Consider the following 17665-nt stretch of genomic DNA (forward strand, 5'->3'; position numbering starts at 1 on the left):
TATGCCCACAATCAGATCCTTGAAAGTCAGACGTAATTCACCAACAAAACCGTCTGAGCCTGGTTTTGGTTTTTTGTTAAAGGGAAAGAACTTTGACAACAGTTTGAATTTCTTCCGTGTTTATTGGCCCATTCAGGTTTTCTGTCTCCTCTTAGACAAATTTTGGTAATTTGCATCTTCCTAGAAAATTCTGCATTTTAACCTAGATTAAAAAAAATTTTTTATTAACATTAATTTCTTTTTAGTAATTTTTGAATGCTTTAAAATCTCAATAGGTGTGTTTCCTGCTTCATTTTTTAAATGTTTATTTATTTATTTTGAGAAAGAGAGAGAGAGAGACTGTGAGCCTGTGTGAGCGGGGGAGGGGCAGAGAGAGAGAGAGAGAGAGAGAGAGAGAGAGAATTCCAAGCAGGCTTCACACTCAGCACTGAGCCTGACATGGGGCTCAATCTCACAACTGTGAGATCATGACCTGAGCCGAAATCAAAGAGTCTGACACTCAATCGACTGAGCCACCCAGGTACCCTTCCTTTTTCATTTCAAATGTTAATTATTCCTTAAATTTTTATTCATATATCTTATTTATATCATGTAATTAGGTTTGTCTATAGTAATGGTCCTTTCAAAGATCAAGATGGTGTTTTATTAATCAAGGTTATTTTTGTATGTGAGTATTCCACCTCATTAAATTCTGCTAACTTTTATACTCCATCCATTTAATATCTTTGGATTTATTTTGTTGATCTTTCATTCTAGCTTCTTGATTTTAATGTTTCCTTCATTTATTCTGAATTCTTCTTGTTTCTAATAAATTTCCCCTGACTCCACTTGGATCAGGTCCCAGTAGTCCCTGAAAACAAAGTCCCAGGGCGCCTGGGTGGCTCAGTCAGTTAAGTGTCTGACTTCTGCTCAGGTCATGATTTCGCGGCTCCTGAGTTCGAGCCCTGCATTGGGCTATGTGCTAACAGCTCAGAGCCTGGAGCCTACTTCAGATTCTGTGTCTCCCCGTCTCTCTCTACCCCCTTCTCTGCTCATGCTCTGTCTCTGGCTCAAAAATAAACAAACATTTTAAAAAAAAATGTTTAATTAAAAATTAAAAAAATTAAAAAAATAAAACAAAGTCTCATTTTGGCTTATTTCAACTTTATAATTTCCTTTTTAACACAGGAGTTACTTTAAAAGAGGCTTTAAATTTTCCAGTGAGAAGATTTTTATTTTGCTACTTCTTGTGTTTTGTTTTGCATCTTAATTTCTAATTTTATTGCAGAGTAACAAAATAATCAGATTTTTGTGCTTTTTGGAATTTGCTGGGATTCCCTTTGTGGTCAGATACATGACTAATTTGTAAAAGGGCCATGGGTGTCTGGAAGAAATGAGTCCTCACTCCACTGGGGACAATGTGTTATTTATACATATTAGGTACATTTCAGAACTCTATTGTGCCTTGCACTGAAGCAAACGACTGTATATCTTTTCAATGGACTGTAGCTTTTATCAGTATGAACTAATCCATGTTTACTGTAATGCTTTCTATTTTATTTTTTTTTAATTTTGGTAAAATACACATAACATAAAGTTTGCCACTTTAACCATTTTTAAGTGTACAGTTCTATGGCCTTAAGTACATCACACTGTTGTGCAACCATCACTGCCTTCCGCCCACAGAACTCTTCTCTGTAAAACTGAAACTCTACACATTAAGTAACAACTCGCCATTCCTCTTTCCTCCCTGCCCGCCCCAGCAATTGCCCCTCAGCTTTCTGTCTCTGTGAACCCGATTATTCTACGATCCTCATGTAAGTGAAATCATACAATATTCATCCTTTTGTGGCTGGTTTATTTCACCCACATAATGTCCTCAAGTTTCATCTGTGTTGTTGCAGGTGACAGAATTTCCTTCCTTTTCAAGGCTTAATCATGTTCCGCTGTGTGTACAGACTACCTTGTGTTGTTTATCTTATATCTGCTGATAGGCATTTGAGCTGCTTTCCTTTGAGCTATTTCCTATTGCCGTGAATAATGCTGCTATGAACGTGGGTGTACAAATATCTCCTTGAGTCCCTGCTTTCAATTCTTTGGGGTGTGTACCTAGAGGTGGAATTGCCAGATCATATGGTAATTCTGTTTTTAGTTCTTTGAGAAAGCATCATCCTATTTTCCATAGTGGCTACACCATTTTCCATTCCCACTAACAGTGCACATAAGCTCCAATTTCTCCCCATCCTTGCTGACACTTGCTGGTTTCTATTTTGCGTGTTTTGTTTATAGTTGCCATCCTAATGGGTGTGATGTTTTTTAAATTATTGTTTTGGATTTTATAGCTATTATGTAACATATGATACCTATTTAGGAGGTGTCTATTTCCCTCTACCTTTGTTTTCAAACTTTCTGCATGATTTTCTTTAGATATACTTTTTGGAAATAAGATATAACATAATTTTTTTCTTTTTATTAACTTAAACTGAAAATATAGGTCTTGTAATGGCCTAATTTAACCTATTCGTGGGTACTCTGATTACTTATAAAACCAGACTTATCCTTGTCCTGCTGTTTTTATGTTCTCTATCATACTTTCTTCTCTTTTTTGTTTCCATCTTTTCTTCAGTTGATCAGTTTTTCTGTATTCTATTGTTTTTCCTTATTTGTATTTGTATTTTTAAATAATTTTTTATTATTCATTTTGAGAGAGAGAGAGAGGAGGGGAGGAGCAGAGAGAGAAGGAGAGAGAGAGGGAATCCCGAGCAGGCTCTGCACCATCAGCATGGAGACCAAAACGGGACTCGAACCCACAAACCATGAGATCATGACCTGAGCTGAAACCACGAATAGGACGTTTCACCGACTGAGCCACCCAGGCGCCCCTCCATTGTTTTTCGTATTGTGGGTTAGAAATTATACATTTTATTTCTACTTTTTTGGTGGTTACCATTAAATTTTTAAGACATACTTAAACATAATTTTCTAAAGTATTTTGAATAAATTCAGATCAGAAGTTCACAAACTATGGCCTGTGTGCCAAATCCAACCCACCATCCACCTTTGTACCTCCTGCAGGCTAAGAATAATTTTTATGTTTTTAAGTAGCTGAAAAAAAATCAAAAGAAGAAAAATGTTTTGTGACACATGGAACTTCTATAATTCAAATTTCAGCATCCCTAAGTGAAGTTTTATTGGAACACAGCCGCATTTTTTTGCTTACATATTGTCTATAGCTACAATGGCAAAGCCTAAAATATTTGCAGTTGGCCCTTTATTGAATACATTTGCTGATCTGTGGTGTAGATATATGTCTTCCCCCCAAAAAAGATAAGGATTAATACAGAGATTAGTGCTTCCTTCAAGTCTCCAAATCTTACTCCATGCCACCCCTATGTTGCATTTGGGATTTCAGTTCTAGAAACTGGAAACAACCCAAATGTCCATCAGTAGGTGAGTGGATAAGCAGATTGTGGTATACCAACACAATGGAATGCTACTCAGCAATAAAAGAAAAAAAGAATGAACTACTGAAACATACACATCTGAAAGTGTGATGCTAAGTGTAAGTAAGAAACTAAATGCAAAGGCTACATACTGTATGATAATATTTATGTGACATTCTAGAGAAGGCAAAACTATAATGATAGAAAGCAGATCTGTGCTTTCCAGGGGCCAAAAGTAGGGGAATGGTGATTGGTTCCAAAGAAGCATAAAGAACATTTTGGGGTGATAGAAATATGTTTTATCATGATTGTGGTGGTGGTTACACAACTGTATACATTTGTCAAAATTCACCCAATTGTATACTTTAAATTGGTGAGTTTTATTGCCTATAAATTATACCTCAACAAAGCTAATATAAAAAGCCTGTTCTGCCCTTATTACCAGGGAAATACAAATCAAAACCACAAGAAGATACCTACCACCTCACATCTGTCAGAGTGGCTAAAATGAACAACTCCGGAAACAACAGATGTTGGCGAGGATATGGAGAAACGAGAACCCTCTTGCACTGCTGGTGGGAATGCAAACTGGTGCAGCCACTCTGGAAAATAGTGTGGAGGTTCCTAAAAAAATTAAAAATAGAATTACACTATGACCCAGAAATAGCACTACTAGGAATGTATCCGAAGGATATAGGAATGCTGATTCATAGGGCACATGTACCCCAAAATTTATAGCAGCTCTATCAACAATAGCCAAATTATGATAAGAGCCCAAATGTCCATCAACTGATGAATGGATAAAGAAGATGTAGTAATGTATATATAATGGAATACTACTCAGCGATGAAAAAGAATGAAATCTTGCCATTTGCAACAATGTGGATGGAACTAGAGGGTATTATGCTAAGTGAGATAAGTCAGTCAGAGAAAGATATCATATGTTTTCATTCATATGTTGAATTTGAGAAACTTAACAGAAGACCATGAGGGAAGAGAAGGGGAAATAAGTTATAACCAGAAAGGGAGGCAAACCATAACAGACTCAAATACACAGAACAAATTGAGGGTTGATGGGGGTTGAGGGTTGGGAGGGACAGGGAAAATGCGACCTAGGCATTAGGAGGGCACTTGTTGGGATGAGCACTGGGTGTTTTGTGTAAGGGATGAATCATGCGAATCTACTCCCGAAGCCAAGACTACACTGTATACACTGTATGTTAGCTAACTTGACAATAAATTATTTTAATTAATTAATTAATTAACTTTATTTTTAAAAATTGGAAAAATAAATAAATAAAAAATAAAAAGCCTGTTCTGGGCAAAACTACCCTTTGATGGGGGAAAAAAACAATCTATGATGAGAAGGAGCATGTGGGAACTTTTTGAGGTGAGAGTAATGTTCTGTATCTTGATGGGGAGGGTTACATTACACAATTTAATGCATTTGCCAAAAATCAGTTATTGTATGCTTGAGATTTATGCATTTCATTATATGTAAATTCTACATCAAAGTAAATGTATTAAATATTGAACTGTAGTTAACAATATGCATGCTTGAACACCTAAGGGGAAGTATACAGATGTCTGTAAACTTACTTCGAAATATATAAAAAACAAGATGGATAAATGAATGGCTATATGGATAGACACATAGTAAAGTATAATAAAGTATTAATGGTAGAATATAGATGGTGAGTATTCTTGATAAAATATATGTACCTATTCTGCCTTTTAAGACATTTGTGTTGACACAGAGTGGTTGCATGTACAAGACATCTGGACCCAGTCTTAAATTATCTCGTATATAAAGAAATAGTTTTAAAATATTTTCATCTAGAGCACTAACTGTGCTCATCTTTCCTTCTTCAAAAGCCAGGGAAAAGACATGGTGGGACTTGTGTACCTGCCTAGTTTGAGCCAGCAGCTTACCTGGTCCTTCCTATTTTTGAGGCCCTGCCATCCCTGTTGATATTCTGTAGGGTCCCTTCCTTTCTAAGCCTGAGAGGATTATAGGATTCTAAGTAGTCTCCTGGGATCTGGTTTATTGCTGGAACCCTGGCAGTGTGAGAAACTTCTGGAACCTCACTGGGTACCAAAGCCCTAATGGAAAAGTAGTAGAGTTCTGATATGTTAGCCCTGGAAGGGCCTTAGTCACCACTTCACAGTTATCTTTTCACTCATATGAGAAACTTAACAGAAGACCATGGAGGAAAGGAAGGGGAAAAAAATAGTTACAGAGAGGGAGGGAGGCAAACCATAAGAGACTCTTAAATACAGAGAACAAACTGAGGGTTGATGGGGATTTGGGGGAGAGGGTAAAATGGGTGATGGGCACTGAGGAGGGCACTTGTTGGGATGAGCACTGGGTGTTGTATGTAAGCGACGAATCACGGGAATCTACCCCCAAAACCAAGAGCACATTTTACACACTGTATGTTAGCCAATTTGACAATAAATTATATTAAAAGAAAGGAAGAAAGAAAGAAAGAAAGAAAGAAAGAAAGAAAGAAAGAAAGAGAGAAAGAAAAGAAAAGAAACAAGTGCAGAGAAGGGAAGTGACTTGCTTAAGCCCACACAGGGCTGTGGTAGCAGATGCCCCAAGCCTCCTTGCTCCCAGCCTATTGGGGCCGCAGCCAATCTGATGGTTTCCTGAGAGGCACTGATGGGAGGAGGCCCATGATTTATGAGGTGGTAGCAGCCTTGCTGTGAGGAGGCCTGGGTTCAACCCCGGCTCTGCGAGCTGGGGCAGGTTACTTCATCTCTTAGCTCGACTTTCCTCATGGGTACCATAAGAATAATAGTATCTTCCTTCTGGAGTGTTGGAGGTTTAAATGGAACATTGTCTTTAGAGCAGTTAGCACAATGCCTGGACCCAGTAAGCGCTCATTCCACTGGAAGCAGTGTTAGTACTGTTACTAGTAAGTGCGCCGTTATGTGAGTCTGTGAAACCAGATTTTGGCTCCAGTGCTACACTTACTAGCTGTGACTGTAATCCTCACAACAATCCCCAAGGGAGTGGTCTTTTCCATATTTTACAAATAAGGAAGTTGACATGCATGTCCAACCTCAGGTCTTCGGATCTGGATCAAACACAAATATTGTGTTCTAATAATCCTCTTGGCAGATATGTTCTCAGCAAAATGACCATTCAGCCATGCATCTGTCATTTTCTCAAACTCCTTCAGCTTAAGATGTTCAGGGTGCCAGGGGGCCATGTTCAGGGTAGCATGTCCTGAACCCCATCATATGCATCATCTGGGAGCTTGTCAGAAATGATGATTTTGCCCCCACCCCTACCCAGAGCTACTGAAACAGTGTCTGGAGGTGGGGACCTAGGATCTGTTCCAGCAAGCTCTAGGAAGTAGAGAAGTGCTATTCTAAGGAACCAATAAGAGGAGGATTAGTGGAGAGAGTGAACGATCAGGTTCAGGGGGCGCATCTACAGCATGGAATGTTCGACCTACGAAGAGTAAACCTCCTACTAGCAATTCTGCTTTGTCTTTTTTATGCTAACATTATGCTTGTCTCTTTCCTAGCCTTGAGCTGCATTGCAAAGGTCTCCATAGTTCCCAGGCCCCAGGAAAGGGAGCACAAAGGCAGAAGAACATTTACCTCTCCACGCTGTCACTGACTGATGTCTCATCTAGGACCTCCTCAAAGGTGCTTGCAGAGTCTCGCCCTGGGAGGTTTTCCTTTTCATTTCACTGGAGCTCATAAGGATTGAGTAATTTATGAGGATTCTGTCATACACTCAAAAGCCAGGGGGATGGTTTGTGAGGGTTTATCTCCAACCATAGCCGTGAGCCACCGTGGCTGAGACTGTGCTTGGAGGAACGAAATAAAGCTCCCTCACCCCACAGGAAACTGCAAAATCAACCACGCATTTCCTCAACAACAACCACCTCCATATGCTGTGGTCTAAAAACTCACCATGTATTATCAAAATGTACACCGGTAGAACTCTCAAAGCCAAGTCTAGTCCAGACAATGGCTTGCTGGAGGGAGGTGGGCTTAGGGGTGGGAAAGAGGCTTGGAGAGGCTTCTGACAACACATGCTCCTGGCCAGACCCAGCTCCCCTCACTGCCCTCATCTCTGTTTTATTTACACCTTGTTATTACATCTCCTGCTTCTTATCATTCCCAGTTCAGATGGCCTCCAACCTCCACCACTGGAGGCAGAAACTACCCTCAGTCCTAAATGCAGCTGAAAAACCGCTTTTGGAGTTTGTGTATCTGGCAGTGAATATCTCACCTCTTAACCAGACTTGAGCCCTGGCAGGGAAAAGCCCTCCCAATTTGGCCCCTTGCCCAGCAGGGTCCAGTGCCAGGGTGTGGTTGGCACTAGATTAAGTTATGTAATAGATCAGCAATAGAGTTGCACTTCATAATTGCGAAGGAGTTTCTGAACACACAGGTTGCAGGAGAAAAGAAGCAAGGTAGAGTTCTGTAGCTGAGCAGAGACAGAGCATGGGCTGGATACGGGGGCTGATGTTTCTCTGAGGACCAGATGCCCAAAGTCCTAAGGGCCGGAGGAATCTTTGCTGGGGGTCAGCAACAACAGCCACCAGCACATTCATTCCACCAGTGATGACTGGCACTGTTCCAGATGCTGGGGCTATAAAGATGAGCACCAGAGATGGTGGAATACAAGGTGCAGGGAGGGGGGCAGGAAAATTATCCTTCATAAAAGATTACTTCCAAGTATTCTTATACTGGAATTCTTAGCCTTCTCATTTGCATGCTTGTTTCCTTCTTTCCTCCCCATCCCTTCCTTTGTCCCTCCCACCCACCCTTTCTTTCTTTTTTCTTTCTTTCTTTCTTTCTTTCTTTCTTTCTTTCTTTCTCTTTCTTCTTTCTTTCTTTCTTTCTCTTTCTTTCTTCTTTCTTTCTCTTTCTTTCTTTCTTTCTTTCTCCTTCTTTTCTTCCTTCCTTCCTTTCCTTCCTTCCACCCTCCCTCCCTTCTTCTTCTTTCCTTCCTTCCTTCCTCTTCTTAAGCAATGGCAGCTGTCTGGGGAAGATGTCTTAGCCTGAATTGACCTCAATCAGTGCTAACTTGTATGTTTATAAAGGTCACCTGATGACACTGGTGGAAAAAATAGGCAAAGAAATTTAAACACAGAGTTAGTAAGTCTCCCTAGGGATATGACCTCACAACGAAAAGAACTGCATGTTTTTGTAAACAAGGACTTTAAAGGTCAGTTTAAAACACAAGCTCTGGAGATGACAAATATATACCTACTGGGTAAATGGAGGAGAAAGACTGGCCCAGTATTTTGTGGATGGGTAATTGTGGTTTGGGGTAAAATTTCCAAGGTCAGCATCACATGTGGGTTCAGAAAGTATTGTATCTTGAACCTCTTAGGTGAAGTGACAATGATGTGGGAAGCTAAATTAGAGGGCTTACTTCCCCTGTAGCCTCTGAAGCGAGGCTGCCTTCTTCCTAGCTCATACTCAGGCCCTGGGGAGGGTCAGGATCGCATTTGCTCTGCATTGCTGCTTCTAAACCATTCACCCTCCTTCCCTCCTAAAACACCAGTCGGCTGGCTTACTCTCCCTTGGAATCTCCTCAAACTATCCATGGATGCCCTCCTTGTTGCACCTGTTGACCCTTGGGCACTTCCTTTTGTGCTTTTTAAGGACTTTGATTCACGCTCACACTCCCCAGCACTGTTTTATCTCCAGCTTTATCTCACGGTGATTTCAATATCCACATAGAAGATCCTCCCCAAGTCCCAGTGTCAGTCCACTTGGATTGCTATAACAGATTACCAGAGACTGGGCAGTTTATAAACAACAGAAATTTATTTCTCACAGTTCTAGAGGCTGGGAGGTCCAAGATCAAGGCAGATTGGGTGTCTAGTAATGACCTACTTCCTGGTTCATACATTGCTTTCTTCTCACCGTGTCCTTGCATGGCAGAGAGGGCAAGAGTCTCTCTGGAGCTTCTTTCATAAGGGCACTGATCCCACTCATGGGTGCCCCACTGTCATCTAATCGCCTCCCAAAGGCCCCACTTCCAAACACCATCACATCAGGGAGTAGGATTCAACATACGGATTTGGAGGGGACACAAACATGTAGTGTGTAGCACCCAGCCTCCAATTCTACGACCTACACATGGAAACCAGTGACCTTGTCACCTCCACCTCAACCACTCACTTCCACAGACATACCCTGGAACCCATTACTACCACTGACTAGAGAGCCCTCCAGTGTCTCAGTTTCTAGTAACCCATGCTGCAGCCACTATGCCCTGTTTCTCCAGCTCACTCCTTCTCTTACACAGACTCCAATAATTCTTCTTCCAATTGAGATGTGCAATCTCTGCTCCAACCGTGTTTTCACTAATAATTAGCCCCTTAAGTGCCTCATTGCCATCCTTTCCCAGCTTATATTTCACAGTTTACACTGTTATAGTTTACAGTTGCATACACCCCAACTCCCTCCATTGCATTTGCCTGAGAGAACTTCATCCATGGCTGACCTGTAAGGCCTAACCAATAACAAGATGGAGAAGCAAACAACAAATGTCTCTTCCTTTATCTCTCATCCAGCTTCTGACCCCACTCCACTTCTCTGCTGCCCCTTAAGAGCTGTCCAGCTACTGTCATAATTCCTTTCTTCCCCTTCTCACTGCAACTCCCTCCCATTGACTTTTGTGACCTCTCTCCACTGAAATAGCTTGTGTCAAGACTCCTGAGGTCCTCTCGTTGCCAAATCTAATGGGCAAGTCTCAAACCTCATCTTACTAAACTCATCAGTAGCATCTTTGATGGAGCAGAACACTCTGTCTTCCTGACACATTCCTGGTTTGGATATGCACTCCCCTTGGATCTCCTCCTACCTCACTGGCCTCCTCTTCTCACATCCCTCTGACATTGATCATTGGGAGTTTCCCAAGGTTCAGGCTTTGCACCTTTCTTCTATCACTCTTTACTGACCTCACCCAGTCTCTAGGACTGAATGACTCCCAAAGTTAGATCTTCAGCCCAGATCTTGAACCTGAACTCCAAATTTCTATCTTTAACTTACAATATGACCTTTCTACCTGGATGTCTAATGGGCATCCTAAACTTAACTTCTATCCCTTCGTTGTGTTCCTCCTGATCGTCATCTCAGAAAAGGACAACTTCTTCAACTGTTCAGGCAAAATAACCTGGGTGTCATCTTTGATTCCTTCCTTCCTCTAATGTCCTGTATACAATCAATTGATAGATCATGTTGGCTTACATTCAAAATACATCCAGGGTGGCTCAGTCGGTTGAGCGACCAACTTCAGCTCAGGTCATGATCTCACAGTTCGTGGGTTCATGCCCCATGTCAGCCTCTGTGCTGACAGCTTGGAGCCTGGAGCCTGCCTCAGATTCTGTGTCTCCCCCTCTCTCTCTCTGCCCCTCCTCTGCTTGTGCGTGTGCTCCTCTCTCCTCTCTCTCTCTCTCTTTCTCTCTCTCTCTCAAAAATAAATTAATAAAACACTTTTTAAAAAAGTAAAAACAAAAACAAAAAACCCAAAATACATCCAGAACCCTGTGTTTCTTACCACTGCTGCTAATATGGACCAAGCCACTATCATCTCTCACCTGGATTATTCCAGTAGCCCCCTAACTGGTCTCTCTGCCTCTGCCCTCATCATCCTTGACATCTGTTCTCCATAAAGCAACCTGAGCAAACTTTCTAAAATTGAAGTAAAATAGATTTCAACCAACTTGTCAACTCTAAATGATTGCTAACAGTTGCCTGAGGTGCCCTGTGGAGAACTCTTGGCTTATAGTAAAGAATGCCATGACTGTTTGGCAATGTGTGCCAAGGCCTAGGCAGAGGGAGCAGGATGTGAGGGCCACAGAGTAACATGGCCTGAGACAAGATTCCTCTCCCCAGTGGGCCTGCTTAGACTGGGTTCCCCAGAGACAAGGATCTGTGGGCAGGCACTTTATTCAAGAAGTGATCCCAGGAGTGGGGAGTGAGACAGAGAAAGGATAGAAAAGGGAAGGGAAGAAAGCCAAAGCAGAATATCTTAATAAGTAGGTCACCTCTAAGAGTACCTGAGGCTCAGGTGCGGCACCTCTGGGAGAAGGTGGAGAACACATCTCAGAGTAGTACGACCTGAAGGGAGAATTTGTTCTCCCCTCAGCTTCCAGTACACCCAAGGATGAAACCCTGAGGTGGAGGTCACACTGTAGGCAGATGCCCTTGGCCCTTGTGGACAGGGTGCTGACAGAGTCTGCCCCAGTGCCCCATTCTGGGATGACTAGCCCTGCTCTGACAATGGAGCTCAACCCCAACAGCTTGCTCCTCCAGAAAAGCAGGCCAGACCCAAAGTTAACTAGAGAGGCAGTGTGGCCCAGTGGGACAGATATAGGCTCTGGAGTCAGCCAAACGTGGGTCCAAATCCTGGCACAAGCTGTGACCTCAGATGAGTTACAGGACTTCTCAGCATTCTCATAATAACCTAGAAGTAACAGCTCCTGCCCATGGGGTGTTGTGAGGATCCCCTGAGGCTCCCCTCCCATATACTCCCCTGACACACAAGTCAGCATTTGCTACCCCCATTCCCAACTTGCCCCACAGCTGCCTCCACACACATAGAAAGCACAAACTGCCCAGAAGCTCGGCCCCTGTCTGGGCATAAGATTAGGTTCCAGATCTCAAACATCACAAGATGGCAGCCCACTGGGAGGGTAGGAAGAAGTTATTACAACTTTCTTTTATCCTCATTTTTAGTTATCCTTTTAAAAGTTCTGGTTTGGCTTTTGTTCTAGAACAGCCATAATAGAATTGTGTAAGTACATGATTTATGCATAAATGAAGGTACAAATATTAGGGTGTGTGCTCAAAAATATCTCATGGGTATATAATCCAAATAGTTTGGAGATGACTACCATGGATCCTTCTTTCTTGTCCTGGATAACACAGGTCTGGTCTCTGTCCTGCTCAGGCCTCTTCCCACAGCCTGCCCTGCCTTTAGTCTGACTCTTTCCTCCTAGAATTACATCTTGCAGTCAAACAGCCCCTGGTCTCGTAAGGTTCATAAAGGAAAGTGTCTCTTGTTACTTGTATGATCACCACAAGAGGCCCAACCTAACCCCTTTCCTAGACCTCTCACCACACCACCACCACTGTCCCTCACAGCTGTTGTTTCCCTAGTCAGGAGCAATCAGTCTTCCTGTGGGCCGCAGACCATGATCAGTTTCTGTGTCAGTTGCCCTCAACTTGCCCACTTCCTGGGCCATCTCCCAGGGTTCCTGGTCCCCCACCCGTGCTCCATGCCTTTGCAGTCCCTGGGCAGACCCTAAGTTCCCACCTCAGCTCCTTTCCTCAAGGTGTGCCTCTCCCCAGCCCCACAGATCTAAATTCCATCCGACTCCCAGGCCCAATGAAGCAGGCGTATGGCGCACTGGACCACCAGGTGACGTCTTCCAGTGCCTCCTAGAAACTGTACCTGCCTGGTCCCAGTGACACTTCTCAGGTGCTGCTTCGGGTCAGGGTCGGCTACATAATTTGTGTGCTCACTGCAAAACAAAAATACAAGGCCCCTTGTTCAAAAAAGAAGAAAACTTGGGGCCCTTGGGTGGTTCATTCAGTTAATCATCTGACTCTTAGTTTTGGCTCAGGTTATGATCTCATGGTTCGTGAATTTGAACCCCACATGAGGCCCTCAGCTCTCAGCGCAGAGCCCGCTTCAGATACTCTGTCTCTCTCTCTCTCTGCCCCTCCCCAGCTCACGCACTCTCTCTCTGTCAAAAATAAATAAAAATTTAAAAATTAAAAAAAAAGAAAAGCTGCCATTAAATGTATGAAAATATAAAGCTTTTTCCTTTCTTCCGAAATCTCTCTCTTGACCTGTCATGGTATTGTTTTTTTGTTTCTATTTAGTGTTGTGCTCCCTCAGGCAAGGGGATGCGATGGCAGACCCTCAAAGGCACCAGGCCACCCTTTGCCCTCCACAACTCAGCGCTGACACGTCATTGGCTGCTGGACTGGCATGGTGAGTCGGGCATCTCTGCCTCCTGAGGGGATTGCAAGCTGCACACTGGGATGCTCTAGGTACCTGGAGCAGGGCAGGGAAAGAGGTTTGTCTCTGCTGAATGGGCCACACTGCCAGCCCAGCACAGAGACAGCTGCCATCATGCCTTACCACGAGAGACAGCAGGGCCCACATGCCCAGACCCCTCCAGCCAGAGCAGGGAATGGCGGTGCCTGCTGGACACGGGCAGGGAGGGGAAACTGGGAGAGACTAGGACACTAGGAGTGAGGGGACTGGGCAGCTAAGGCCACATCCCAAAGAGATGGCAGAAGATAGGATAGTGCATGGACCGAGGCCCCTGGCTACCAGCACATGCTTCATTGTCTTATTGGCCTTTACTTACATAATACAGACTCGAAGATAAATTGGTTAAAAACCTCATGCACCGCCACGTTCATTACAGCATTATTTACAATAGCCAAAATATGGAAAGAAGCTAAGTATTCATCAATGGATGAAAGGATCAAGAACGTGTGGTATATATATATATATATATATATATATATATATATATATATATATACATACACAATAGAATATCATCCAGCTATAAAAAAGAAAGAATTCTTGCCATTTGTGACAACATGGATGGGTCTGGAGGCCATTATGCTAAGATAAATAAGTCAGAGAAAGACAAATACCGTATGATCTCATTTATCTGTGGAATCAAAAAATAACAACAACAGGGGCACCTGGGTGACTCAGTCAGTTAAGCTCCCAACTGTTGATTTTGGTTCAGGTCATGATCTCATGTTTTGTGAATTCAAGCCCTGCCTCACGCTTCGTGCTGACAGGGCAGAGCCTGCTTGGGATTTTCTCTCTCACTCTCTCTCTGCCCCTCCCCAGCTCACACGTGCTCTCTCTTTCCAAAATAAATGAAAACATTAAAAAAAAAAAAAAAAAAAAAAAAAAAAAACAGGGACGCCTGGGTGGTGCAGTGGGTAAAGCGTCTGACTCTTGATCTCGGCCCGGATCATGATCTCACAGTTAGTGAGTTCGAGTCCCACATGGGGCTCTGCGCTGATGGTGCAGTCTGCTTGGGATTCTGTCTCTCCCTCTCTCTGCCCCTCTCCTTCTTGTGCTCTCTCTGTGTCTCTCAAAATAGATAAATAAGCTTAATTTAAAAAATTAAAAAACAAAAAACAAAACTAAATGAAAATAAACTTAAAACAAACAAACTTCAAGACAATGTACACAGAGCATGAAGCCCACAGGGCCAATGGGACTGCACTGATCTCATGCCCAAGGATACAGCCCTGCTGGTATACGAGATGCCTTGAGGTGACAGGTGGATGGGCCTTTAAAACATTTTAATAGTTTATTTTAATGTGTATTAGAAAAAAATCATGACTATCACAATCTATAATTTCACAGTGATCCTGTCTTAGTTTGAGCTGTTATAACAAAACATTGTAAACTGGATGGCTTATTAACAACATAAATTTATCTCTCACAGTTCTGGAGGCTAGAAGTCTGAGGTCAAGGTGCCAGCATGGCCAGGCTGTGGTGAGAAACCACTTCCTGGGTGCAGACTGCCCACTTCTCATTGTACGCTCTTTTTTTTTTTAATGTTTATGTATTTTTGAGAGAGAGAGAGAGAGAGAGAGAGAGCATTAGCAGGGGAGGGGCAGAGAAAGGGAGACACAGAATCCGAAGCAGGCTCCAGGCTCTGCACTGTCAGCACAGAGCCCGATGCAGGGCTCCAACCCACGAACCCATGAGATCATGACATGAGCCAAATTTGGACACTTAACTGACTGAGCCACCCAGGTGTCTCTCATGGTATGCTCTTGTGGTGAAAAGAGAGAAGAGAGCTCCCTGGGAATCCCTTTTACGGGAGCACTAATCCCATTCATGAGAGGTCCACTCTCATGACCTGATCACCTCCCAAAGGCCCCACCTCCTCATACCATCACTTGGGGGTCAGGTTTCAACCTAGGAATTTTGGAGGGACACACGCACTCAGTCCATAATAGATACATAGACTCTCTTAGAAACAAATTTATGGAAGGAAAAAAATCAGTTGGTCTAAAGAAAAAAAAATATTTTAAAATATTTATTTTTGAGAGAGAGAGAGAGCACACGTGCACAAATGGGGGAGGGGCAGAGAGAGAGGAAGGCATAGAATCTGAAACAGGCTCCAGTCTCCGAGCTGGCAGCACAGAGCCCGATGCGGGGCTCAAATCCACGAACTGTGAGATCATGATCTGAGCCTAAACGGGACACTTAACCAACTGAGCCACCCAGGAGCCCCTAAAGAAAAATGTTAAGTGAACAATCGCACAAATGGTACTCAGATATGGCAAAAAAGAAGACATTCCTCCAAATTTGAGAAATACCACACCAGACTGTGAGTTCGTTACAGTCACCTATAGCTTGTCTACGTATCCCTCTACTTGCTCCTTGGCCTCCCCTCACCCCTCCTTGAGGCGGGCAGCCAATGCTGACTGAGTGAATAAGCAAATCGACCAATGAAAACCTGGGACACCTGGAACCTGAGACTCTCTTTTGCAAATTTCGTTTGCAGGACTTTTTCTGATTAATCGACTCATTCAGGATTCATTTCTACACATTTCAGAAGAAAACTGCTAAAGAGATCAATTCCTTTAAAATATACAGAGCTTATTTTGGAATAAACTGCCTGACCCTCTTTTTCAGGGCCTCTCCCTGACCACCAAGTTTAGAAACTCACCAGGTGATGCTCACAGCAGGATGCAAAGTGTCCTCCCATCCAGCGTGGCTCCCAGTTAGCCTGGAGGCTGTGTCCTGCAGGTGGTCTGAGATGACACTTTGTGACATGTATTTCCCCAATGGTTCACCTTGTAGGGAGATCATGACTCGAAGAGACTAGCTGATACTCTTGGAGGGTCCTGGACGAACAAGCGACCACAGGTTTTTCATCAAAAAGTAGCCAGCCCCTTAGAGAAATGGTTTCCAGTTTCATCTTTCCATCACATTTCACCTTATTAAACAACAGAGCGACACAATTTTGAAAAGGACAAAGACTGTAATGTTACCCATGACAAACATGTTGGAAGCAAGTTTCACTAAAATGGAGGAAAAGGAGAAACTCAGATTTGATGGTCATAGGCCAAAACCACCACCTGGAGTCTCACTGGTGTGTTTGTCAGGTGGCCTTTGTTTCTCAAATAACCATTCACATACATTTATACGGGTTGTTCACAATCAGTATATTTTTTTAAGTTTTTCATTATTTATTTTGAGAGAGATAGAAGGAGGGGCAGAGAGAGAGGGAGAGAGACAGAATCCCAAGCAAGCTCCTTACTGCCAGCGCAGAGCCCAGTGTAGGGCTCGAACCCACAAACCATGAGATTGTGACCTGAGCCGAAACCAAGATTCAGACGCCCCACTGGCTGAGCCACTCAGGTGACCCAGCTGTTGATATTTAATGAATGACAAAAAAGAAGGTTCATGGCATGATACTTTTCTACCTACTGGAACCTATCACCAGTGTTTTCTTTCGTTATTTATGAGCCACTTTATTTTGAAGTTTTGAGGTAAGTATTTTGAATGAGCTCACACACTTCAGGACTTACCCATCACATAAATTGAGGATTTATATGAGGGTGAACATGCTCACTGAACAAACTCAAGCATTACAGATATGGGTGACTTAGAAAGTGAGAGTTCCCCTATAGTTATGCTTTCTGTATATAATCAGTGTTTCTAGTCCTTGGTGCACTCCTCCGGATTTTGTCTGTGCTTGTGTGTATACACACACCCACACCCACCCCCCCACACACACACACACACACAATGCAGGATGCTATTACTTTTTGTGCTGTCTAAAAGTTCCTCTTTCACTTGACTCTGCCTTAGACATCTTTTCACATCAGTTCATCAAGATCTGCCACGTGCAATCATGACTCATCAGACGTGTATTTGTGGTCAGACTCAATAGAGCACCATGATTCCTAAGATCTGCTGAACTTGACTTTCTCCCCATCACCACAGGCCAGAAGGGATGACATTCACCAACTCTTGGGAAATGTCTGACTCTTTTCTGAGACCGTCCTGTGCTCACCGCTCTCAACCCACAACTTGTCTTGCACAGTAGAGCCGTTGGGGAACCCCACCATCCTGGCCAGGCCCACCCACTTGGCCCAGAAGGTGACCCCTAGGGAGAAATAGTTTATTATCAACTGAACACTCAGAGGAAAAGTCTGAGTTCTAGGGAAGAAATTCATTTACTGCA

General features: G+C 43.1%; 1 long non-coding RNA gene across 1 annotated transcript; it reads right to left on the reverse strand.

The window, feature by feature from the left end:
- Positions 1 to 3118: 3118 nt before the first annotated feature.
- Positions 3119 to 16598, reverse strand: LOC125937415 (uncharacterized). The gene is made up of 3 exons (XR_007462377.1): positions 16142 to 16598; positions 12865 to 12934; positions 3119 to 4046 (listed from the first exon to the last, which is right to left on the reverse strand). It is a non-coding gene; the product is annotated as an uncharacterized LOC125937415 (long non-coding RNA).
- Positions 16599 to 17665: the final 1067 nt, after the last annotated feature.

The sequence above is a fragment of the Panthera uncia genome (assembly GCF_023721935.1).
Source record: "Panthera uncia isolate 11264 chromosome A3 unlocalized genomic scaffold, Puncia_PCG_1.0 HiC_scaffold_12, whole genome shotgun sequence".
In the NCBI taxonomy this organism is placed as follows: Eukaryota; Metazoa; Chordata; class Mammalia; order Carnivora; family Felidae; genus Panthera; species Panthera uncia.